Here is a 10,012-nt window from a genome sequence, read left to right as displayed (position 1 = left end):
TTTCTTATTGTATTATTCTAAGAGAGGCCGTCATTTTGTTGATCCACAATCTACAAAACCGGCAGAAGGAAGTAACAGATACTTGCCCCCAGGCTCAAGTAATTACAACTCATCCTCCCCAGGCCGCAGCACTCAGAAACAAAGCCCGGGGCTCCACCCGCCCCACCCGCCACGGGACAGGAACAGAATCTGCAAAGATGAAGCCTGCGCGTCTGAGTTTGGAGGCAGCCGCAGCTACAACGCCCCCCGCCCCCCGCCCCCAACCCCGGATTTATCCTGCACAATAACTTTTAGTCTCTCCTAATCTGGAAAATCTCTAAAGTGTTGATGCAGATCGCTCTGAGTGTGGCTCCAGAATCTCCCACAAGGCTCCGGGTCTCCGACAGTCTCCCAGATTCCTGGGCTGAAGCTTTGGGAGGGGTTTCTCTGTCCCACCTCTTCTATAAACTGTGTAAAAGGCCACGGAAAAGTCAATACTTTAGAATATACTGATAGCGTCCGAGGATTAAATGAACCATTTAAGATCCACACTACCGTGTACTGGAAAGCCCATTCTCAGCTGTCATTCAGGGATGTATTTGTTCTTAGAACTAAGGCGTTCAATCCAGAGCTCCTCTCAGGTGTGCAGGAGGAGATAAGGGAGTGAGACGATTTAGTTCAACTCGATATGCATAAAAACACCAGACTGAAAGACAAGCAGAGGGACTCGGGAAGAGTCCTTCCTATATGTGGCTTCTCATTGTAATCTGCGGTCCTTTGCAACCCACGTGCTGTGTGGCTTGTGGTCTTGTAAGAAGCATTTGGCAACTATCACCCAGGCATTGATCCCCCCCCCCAGGACCTTTCCTGGCTGTGTCACAGCAGGTGTCCGGAGAAAATAGCCTCTGTCTTCAGCCTCTCTGACCAGACCCGCAGGATACGTGAGCTGTCCTCAAAAGGAATACGATGGCTTGTTGAAATTTCCTCAGGCACTGGTTTTCTCTGTTGTCTGCACTTGGGAAACTATAAAACACCGAGGCTTGGATCCCACCGCTAGAGATCAGGGTGTCATCGGTCTAGAGTGAGGCCTCCGTGTGAGAAATTTTAAGAATTCCACACGTAAAAAAAAAAAAAAAAAAAAGAATTCCACACGTGCTTCTCATGAATCCAGTTAAGAACTATGGCTCCCGGGACAATAGGGATCCTTTTGGACGTGATGTGCAGGGTCAAAAACCGGACCAAACCTGAGTGCTTTTGAAAAAAGGCATCAGCTATGAAATGAAGGTGACTTATAAACAGGGGCAGGGCAGAATATTCTGAGATTGTGAAATCTACCAGATGGGAAGAGGGTAGCTGCAGGGTTTGGAAGCCCCAGTCCGGTGTCTGTGCAGCTGTGGGACTTTTTCCTGTCACTTCTCACTAAAACGTCTTTCAGGGGGAAATGAGCACGTGGAGTCACTGGGATTAGAGGAAGGTCTGGAGAAGATGCTCCTTCCAGGGGCCCGGGCATGGCTGTGAGGGGTGCATTGAGACTGACAGAATTTGTCCGCAGGGAACTTAAGTGCTGCTGTCTCTGCTCCCCTGGGCGTTTCCCCACACAAGTTCTGGAGCAGCAAGAGCAGTCTCAGAGGGTCGGTACTGCAATGCTGAGATGCCCACGTGGTGATCTGGGAGACCCCTAAAGTCCCCAAACAGTCAAATTCTAAAGGAATGAGCATCTACCCTTTCTCTCTGAGAACAGAAAGGAGACATCTCCCAGTATTTTAGGAATAGAGTATAAAACCATATACGGGCTTTGTGTTCTCAGAAGAAATAATTTAGCAGAGCCGCAAGTGTGAACTGTTTGATATCTCATCTGGTAAAAGGAAGGACTGTAGCGTTCCACTGGCATCTTTAGTTTGTTGGTCAGACTCCAGCTCTAATTAGTGTTCAAGCATTTGCAAATGCCCTAAATCTCCATTTGATAAGTCACGCTCCCAGGAAGGTAGGATTTTATGGCCTTAATTAGCTTGACTCTTCCTTTATCTTCCTTAGATATCTGCAGCGGGAGGGGGAGGAAGCCAACAAAAATAAAACATACTCGGCACCGGCAACAGGCCCACAGTTTTCTACTGTGTTTCAAATTGCATTCTCTCAGTAAAATATTCCTCTTGTTAGCCCTGGGTGGGAGATGAACAATCCAGAGCCTACAAGGGAAGTAAGCTTTCGTGATGAGCGCTGCTGTTCTCCAACCCCTTGCTCTTAAAGTTAGGACTTTAGAACACAAATCTATGTGATAGAGCTGAGATGTAAAGAAAGTTACTATCAGAGAAAAAAGGCAGACCAGCCATCCCCAGGTGGTAGCGTGGCCGAGCGGTCTAAGGCGCTGGATTAAGGCTCCAGTCTCTTCGGGGGCGTGGGTTCGAATCCCACCGCTGCCAAGCGGGGTTTTTGCCAGTTGAGGAACTGAGGTCAAAAGATGAGGAATAAATATTCCAATGCCTTGATAAGGTAGCACAGGATTGGGTGTGGGTTGAGTGAGGATTATGGAGGGTTGTCTTTCAGATCAGACTGTTGGAGTGCAGAAGGTCCCTGTTTTGCAGCTACGTAGCCTCTGGAAAGTCTTGCCATTTGGCAAAGCTTTTATATAAATCTTCAAAGACCAAGTTCACCAGGAGGCTAGGAGACCAGGAAAAAAAAAAAAAATTTAAGACTTCACAGTGGTGTGTGTGTCCACAGAAGTAGCTGTCACACATGCATTGATAGGAGGATTGATGTAAGGGCTAGGAAGGGACAGGGAGTGTTTTTTTGTTTTACATTTTCCCCCTCATAAATGGAAACGCACAGAAGCTTTGCACCCAGTTGAGGAGCAAACATCACACAGTATCTCTTTTGGTCAGAGCGCAGAGCTCAGACCCGTGGGGGTGTACTATCACTGGCGCATACCAGCAACTTCAGAGCTGACTCCTTTGTCCCCAGGTCCTCACTGGCATGTTAGCTCTAGCTTCCCTGCTCCTTTTTCTGCCTCCCCACTCCAAAGCCCCATTTCTGGTCTCTCGATGCAGTGTCTCCCCTTCCCTCCAGGTCTCCCTTCTGTACCTGGAAGCTAGAAGGAAGGAGAGGGTCTGAGTGAAACTGTCAACAAGGAGGCAATACTCAAGGGAGGAGGGAGGTATTTCAATTCTTGCAGATTTAAGTCAGGAATCCCTGACAACTAACTTGGAATGTTCACTCATGCTTGCTCTCAAAGAGCTGAAGGTTTCCACCTCAAATCCAAACTCCTATTAGACATTTTCATCTCTTGAACTGTACGAACTTCCTGATGCGTGCGTGTGGTTTCGGAGCCCTGAAGAGTGGATGGGTGAGATTTGGTGTCCACAGTAACCCAATTTCAATCAAAGAGTTGCCCCTTTCTGTGTCTCTTTAGAGAGGCTGTGAAGGAGAGAGAGCTTTTGGGCAGAAAGGGAAACTTCATTTCAAGGAGGAAGTGAAGAAATGGAGGTGGCTCGAGTCCTTAAAAGAATGATGAAGAAAAACTTCAAGTTTTCTGGAGGCTTCTCGATCTAGGACTTTCAGTGTGGTTGTCCCCCTTTTGCTTAAGCATACCCACTTAACAAAAAATCATAATCCTTACTTAAGAAAGTATTCAGTCCCTGCACTCACCTAGCTGCACTAAAATGGAGAGAAACAGTGATGCTGGAGTGGCCTCAATTTAAATTCATGGCAGTGGTCTCAAGCAAGCCAATCTTACTGTTTTTCATAAGCCTTTTAGTATACATTCTTTTTTTTCTTTTTTTTTAATTTAGTATACATTCTTGAAGACTGTTCTTTCATCCCTTCTCCTGTGTCCTCAAAACAGCCAACACCTCCTTGTACATTCTCACCCTCTGCTTTCTATTTCACTGAGAAAACAGAAGCAGCCATAGGAAAACCGCTAAGGTCCCCATTGACCTGCTTCTGAGTGTCTCTTTGCGTCTTGTTGCTGTGGATGACCTATGCCAGATCCTAGGTAAGCCATCTCTGCCTTCTGTGCTCTAGATGCCATCCTCAGTTGCTTACCCAAGAATATTCTTTCAAACAGTTGTTTCCTCTCTCTTCTGTAGGATCATTTCCAACACCCTACTGGTTCGCTGTTATTATGATCCCATTATCAAATAAAAATAGCACATTCTGGCAGCAATTAGGGGATCAGATACAAGGCTCACCTTATATACCCATGGTCACTCTGAGTCTCCACAGGGCTCTTTCTAGGTCTCTTAGTATCATGCTAATGAGTGGTGTAAAGAGCTGAAATATGGGTGCATGGGTGGCCTGTGGGAATGGGTATTTCCTTTCTCCCTACTGCCTCCCCTCCAACGCTCCTAGGAGGTGACGTAGATCAAGATGTATGCTCCTTGAACAAATTAGTGAGTGCCTGTTTTTTTTTTTTTTTTTTTGCCCAGGATTGTGCTTGGCTCTTGGAAGCAAGGCTGGTCCTCAGGGATTTCACTTTCTAGAATGCAAAAAATTATTTTCTCAAACAAATGGTGATACTCAACTCCACCATCTCCATCTAGTTTATAAAATGTGAAAGTAAGTGAAGAGGTTAAGTATGAGATAATGTGGCAGAGTGGTCCAGTGCCCAGTGTTTAGATTACAGTCTCTTAGATTTGTGAGTTTAAATTCTACCACTGCCAATGTTTGATTTTTTTTTAAATAAAAAATCCATCCTTTAAATTTCCCTTACATAGTAAAAACTCAGTACAAAAAATGCGATCTACAGCAGGTGTCTGATTCTGATTCATGAGGGACATCCTCACGATCCCGCTGGGCATATGTTACTGATTCTCACTGAGAATACTATATGTATATATATATATATATGCCTTTTCTATAGTTTACAGAGAAAAGAGAATTGCTGCTCTATGAAATAACTGAAATATTGTGATCTCTAAAAACCATTCTGATTAAAGAGAACTACAGCTTCTTAGATGAGTAGCTGATTTCAGATTTGGGACAAGAGACATACATGAAGACTTGGCAAGAAAGCAAGAATTTCTGAAACTCCTGGACCATATCAAAAGTTCTCAGGAGCCAACAAATTTCGTTGACCAGAGATGGAACAAACTGATGACCAAAGGAATACTTACCGCAATACATTGAAAATAACAACACATAATGTTCTTTTACATGCAGCAAGAAAAATAACTCATTGATCACCAGTGGGAATAACTAGGGAGAAAATTATTTGATCAGGAATTTGGCAATTCTTGGATAAGAATCAAGCATTGTCTTTACCTATTATATGTAAATTCTATGTAAGATAACTAAGTAGCTCTACTTGGTGAATAAAAGTTCTATGAAGAGGAAATCGAGCTAATGAATATGGAAGAAATATAACATTGGAAATCATGATTTAGCTGTGAAGATATTAATGTTTAACAGTAAGTTGATGGAGGAATTTACAGTGGGAGGGTCAAGCTCTCTATATGTGAGCCCACTGACCAACATTAACATTTAAAATCGAATGTTTATTTGCCCCTGGAGGGGATACTCAATATGAAAAGTACATTGAATTTCTTCTGAAGTACTTTTGTAAAAATTCTGACCTGAACTTAATCAAGCATCAATAGTTAATGTTCTACTTTCAAGAAATGAAAGAGCAGAATAAATTACAACAAAAGAAAGCGTTAGACAAAAAAAGGAATGTACAACATTGTCTGAAAGAACTAATTCAATTTCTTTAATATCTCGTTGGCAGAGAGAAGAAAAAGGAGAGAGAAAGAGAGACTGATCTAAAAGAGAGGAGGCTTAAAGACAATGCAATCAGATATATGTGTAAAGTTTGTTTCACTCTTGATTAGGTTAAAAACCTATTTAAGTGCCATTTTGAGAAAATCGGGAAATTTCAATATGCACTATATATTAAAGTACAAAAGACTGAATGTTAACTTTATTAGGTATAAATTTGTGGATATGCCAATAAATGTTCATAAGACTAGAGAATCATGCTGAAATGTAAATAGTGATGATACATGACACCTAGATTTGCTTCATCATACTTCATATAAAAGAAAATAGAAAGGGGGACCCTGTCTGGCTCAGTTGATAGAGCATGGGACTCTTGATCTCAGGATTATGGGACTCTTGATCTCAGGATCGGGAGTTCAAGCCCCGCATCTGGTATGGAGCCTGTTTTTAAAAAGAAAATAGAAGAAAAAGGGACAAATAAAGAAATCAGTAAAGCCCTGGAGATTGTTGAATTTGGATAATGATTATGATTATTGTATGTCACCATTTATTTTACATGAAAATTGATAAAATGAAGATAAAAATGAAATTCCCATAGACTTTTGAAAATGTTCCATTTTTATACTTAGTATTTACAAAAATCTGATGTGAAATATAATTTTCTACTTACATAGATAAAAACATTCTCATTCTCTAGAACCCATTAATATTTATTATTCTATTTTTAGTGTCCTGATATGTATCCAGAATATGTCGGTGTTGTTCCTTCGGCATGCATCCTGCTCATCTATGATTGGACTATTCCATTGCGTGAATTAGTTCCTGATAATTCAGATTAACTACCTTTATTTTAACTACCTTTACCAGAGTTTTCCCTAATAAAACTCCTGTAAGATTATGGTTAGACACTCAGGATTGACCACTCATTATTTTAACATCTACATTTTATATTCTATATCTTGTTATTCTTAATATTTTGGGGAATAGTTCAGCATATATGTAAATAAATAATCACAAACCAAATGAATTTACTGATTTTTTTCAATTAAAACACTTTATATTTGGGGAGTTTTATGTTAAATTAAGCACAGACTACATACAGAAAGTTCCCATATATATTCTAACTGCCTTCCATCCACTCTTTTCTCCTATAGTGACAACGTGCACTGCTGCAGTATATTTTGCTGCAATCAATGAGACAATTTTGACATTTCATTAATAATTAAAATCCATGGACACATTTCACTATGGCAAAATACCTGTGCTCAAACGTGAAGCTTGTTCCCAACAGGGTAAGTAAGAGAGGGTTGCAGGAAAGCGTGAGATGACCAGAGCATGCAAAACTACAAATCCTGCTCGGCGGACCCTTCCTGCCTGGTACCGCACAGAGAGAGCAGCACGGGCTCCAAGGAGCCGCCCCTCTCCCTGTCCTCACTGGCGCAGATATATCTGTCGCCCACTCAGACGGCGACCGCACACTCGCTCCAGCCGAGGGTACTGGGGATGGCATGCTGACACTCTGGGGGACCTTCGCTGGGTGGGTGACGTGTTCTGGGGAAGGCGAGCTCACACCAGGTGGGATCTGAAATGTCTGTGAAAGACCTGACCCAGAGCAAACGAGTCCACCCGGGATCACACCGGGCATCTCTGCCCCTCTTGTCTTCCGTGCGCCTCCGGGAAGCCCACAGAACCCTGAGCTACTTCAGCGAGCAGCCGCCCCTGCCAAAGGAATCCGGGTCGGTGCGCAGAGGAGGGGCGCCAAGGACAGGAGCTGCGGGAGGAGGGGAGCCACACTGGCCGCGACGCCCGGGCTCCGTGGACGTCGTCTCCCCGCCTAGCCCCAGAGCTTTTCCCATCACTTCCCGGTGAGTGACCCCGCGCCGAATGTGAGCCGACGTCCTGGGGGGCAGCCGGGCCCGGTGCGTGTTGGGCGGGTGCATGGGTGGGTGGGGTGGGGATGGAGCGGGCACGTCAGAACCCTGGGTTGGAGGAGGGGGCCGAGGGCCCTGAGAGGGGGCGTTCCTCCACCAGAGCCAGGTCCTGCGGTTCGCGGCCGCCTCCCCGGGGCCCACCCGGGTGGGTTCGCCTTTCATTTACTCCCCAAACCCTGCCCCACACGAACTCACGCAACCCTTTCGCCAACACCCCTTTCCCCTCCCGCCTAATCCGGTTTCTGGCCCCCGGCCCACTCTCCCCTCGACCCTTCCCACTAAGGAAAGGAACTCGGAGAGGAGAAAGGAGGCAACAGGTGAGAGCCCGGGCCCAGGCTACCGCAGCGCGTGTTTGGCTCGCTTCAAAGGGAACTTCCGACCAATCCGAGGCAAAGTGCACCTGGGGGCGGGCGGGTGTCTTGGTCCCGTCATTTCCAGAAAGAGCAATGACTCAGCCCTGACATCGCGCACCCTTCGATAGCTCAGCTGGTAGAGCGGAGGACTGTAGACTAGACGCGTGTGTGGACATCCTTAGGTCGCTGGTTCGACTCCGGCTCGAAGGAGGTGCCTGACGCTTTTGCCGGTCCCCGTGAAGGTCTCCACCCGCTAGTACCAGAGGCCGAGCAACACAGGCTGAAGCCAGGAAGTCACTTTCCGGGAGGAACTCCTACAGCTATGTGTGTGCAGCGCCCAGGGAACACACCTGCACCATCTCTCCGCAGTTACAAGACCCGTGCCCTGCAGCTCAAAAACAGCATGCTTGTTACTCATGCTTTATCAAGCGGTCCTAGCCAGCCAGCCCGGTCCTCCCATGCCCTTTCCCCCTTTATGCGCCCAGTGCTCCACCTCCATGATCCACCACTACTGGTTTGCTAAACAGACTGCCAAAGAAGTGGGCCAACGGGAGCTACCCAGGACAAGCCACTGGAGACTGAGAAGCACACAGGCCATCACAGGAGTCCTGGACAACCAGGGCATCTTTCTTGAAAACCCACCCCCCTCAATCTCTGTCTCAGTCCCCTTCTCAGCTTCCTCCTAGGATGCTTACTGTCTCACTTCTGTCTAGCCCAACCTCGGACTCTGTCTCTATCTCTCTGCCTGTCTGTGTGCGGGTACTTCAGGGTTTCTCTTTCCCACTGTCGGTCTCCTTCCTGGTCACTCAAGGAGTGACCTCTTATAAATACAGAGGCCTACAGAGACAGGAAACTGTCTTTCCACTGTGCTTTATCCAGCTGTGGGAGAGAACTCTACCCTGAGCTTTTCCAAGCCCATGCCAACTGTCCTCCTGTACAGAGGTAGGCTGAAACTGGCAGGAGCAAAAGAGAGCAGGGCTCTCAGTGGGCCTTGATGGACACCACGAGAACTTCAGGGGCCCGTTCAGGTTGGCTGTCAGTATGAAGACAGGGTGGTGGCCATTGGTGAACTTCATTTCACATGTCTTCACACCAGTTCTTCTGGCTGCAAGTGGGCTTTTGTTCCTTTGAAAGAGCAATGACTGCTCACCCTCTCTACCATGGTGGTAAACACACCTTGCACAGATTCCCCTGCACTTCTGATGGAGAGTGAGATAGAGAGAAATAGAGATAGAGACAGAGAAACAGGGTGAAAGAAAGGGAGTTTGAAAGCAAAAGGGCAGACACAGATGAAACTCAGAGCCCTGAGAATGAAAGCCGTGGCAGCGAAGGCAGGGAGCAGAAGTGTAGTGGGAGTGGGGGTTGGGACCGGTAATGTAGGTAGCAGCTGTCATCCACTTACCTCCTCACACAGGCCATTGGTCTGTGGATTCCGACCAGTTTGCTAAATTGGGTGCTAACCACTTAAGGCTAAATGGGCAGCATTTTCCCCTGCCTTATCTATCCCCAAGAAGCAGATGAGGTGCCACAGTCAGAAAGCACCCAGTAGGAAATGGGTTAAGCTTCCACAAAATAGAAAAGATCAGGGCTTTGCCAAAGGGCAGAGCCAGGTTTCAGGGGTTTGAGGCTAGGACGATGGGAGGGGGAGTTTGGGTGCAGGGAAGAGTACAAGGCAGTGGCCCTTGCACTCTTCTCTCATGTGGAAGGACTGTCCAGAGACTTGATGGACAGCTGGGGTGCATCACGGAGAGGACTTGCAGCAGATCCCTGATTGGAATGTGGCTCTCTGAAGCCCTGCCCTCCACTGACCCCTGAGCCCACAAGTACCTTTTTCCATTCTGTCTCTGACTCATAAACTGTGGACTGTGTATCCCCACATATCTTCCTTTATTGGCAAGCTGCTCCCCATCTCTCTGCCCCTCTGCAATCTCAACTGTCTCAGTGCTAACTCCCATTGAGCCTGAGTTGGTAGAGTCTGTACTGGTCCAGGAGGCAGTGTCATCATGACCCCATGAAAGACTCCGCATATAGACACCCCCC

The 10,012-nt window shown here is 46.4% G+C and overlaps 2 non-coding genes across 2 annotated transcripts; both read left to right on the top strand.

The window, feature by feature from the left end:
* The first annotated feature begins 2,317 nt into the window (after positions 1 to 2,317).
* Positions 2,318 to 2,399, top strand: TRNAL-AAG. Its single transcript has one exon. It is a non-coding gene; the product is annotated as a tRNA-Leu (tRNA).
* A 5,691-nt stretch (positions 2,400 to 8,090) lies between these two features.
* TRNAY-GUA lies at positions 8,091 to 8,182 on the top strand. Its single transcript is given in 2 exon segments — positions 8,091 to 8,127; positions 8,147 to 8,182. It is a non-coding gene; the product is annotated as a tRNA-Tyr (tRNA).
* The last annotated feature ends 1,830 nt before the right edge of the window (positions 8,183 to 10,012 follow it).

This window comes from Neovison vison, chromosome 13, assembly GCF_020171115.1.
Source record: "Neovison vison isolate M4711 chromosome 13, ASM_NN_V1, whole genome shotgun sequence".
NCBI lineage: Eukaryota > Metazoa > Chordata > Mammalia > Carnivora > Mustelidae > Neogale > Neogale vison.
Note: the sequence above shows the minus strand (reverse complement) of the source record. Positions and strands in the feature narration are given on the sequence as shown.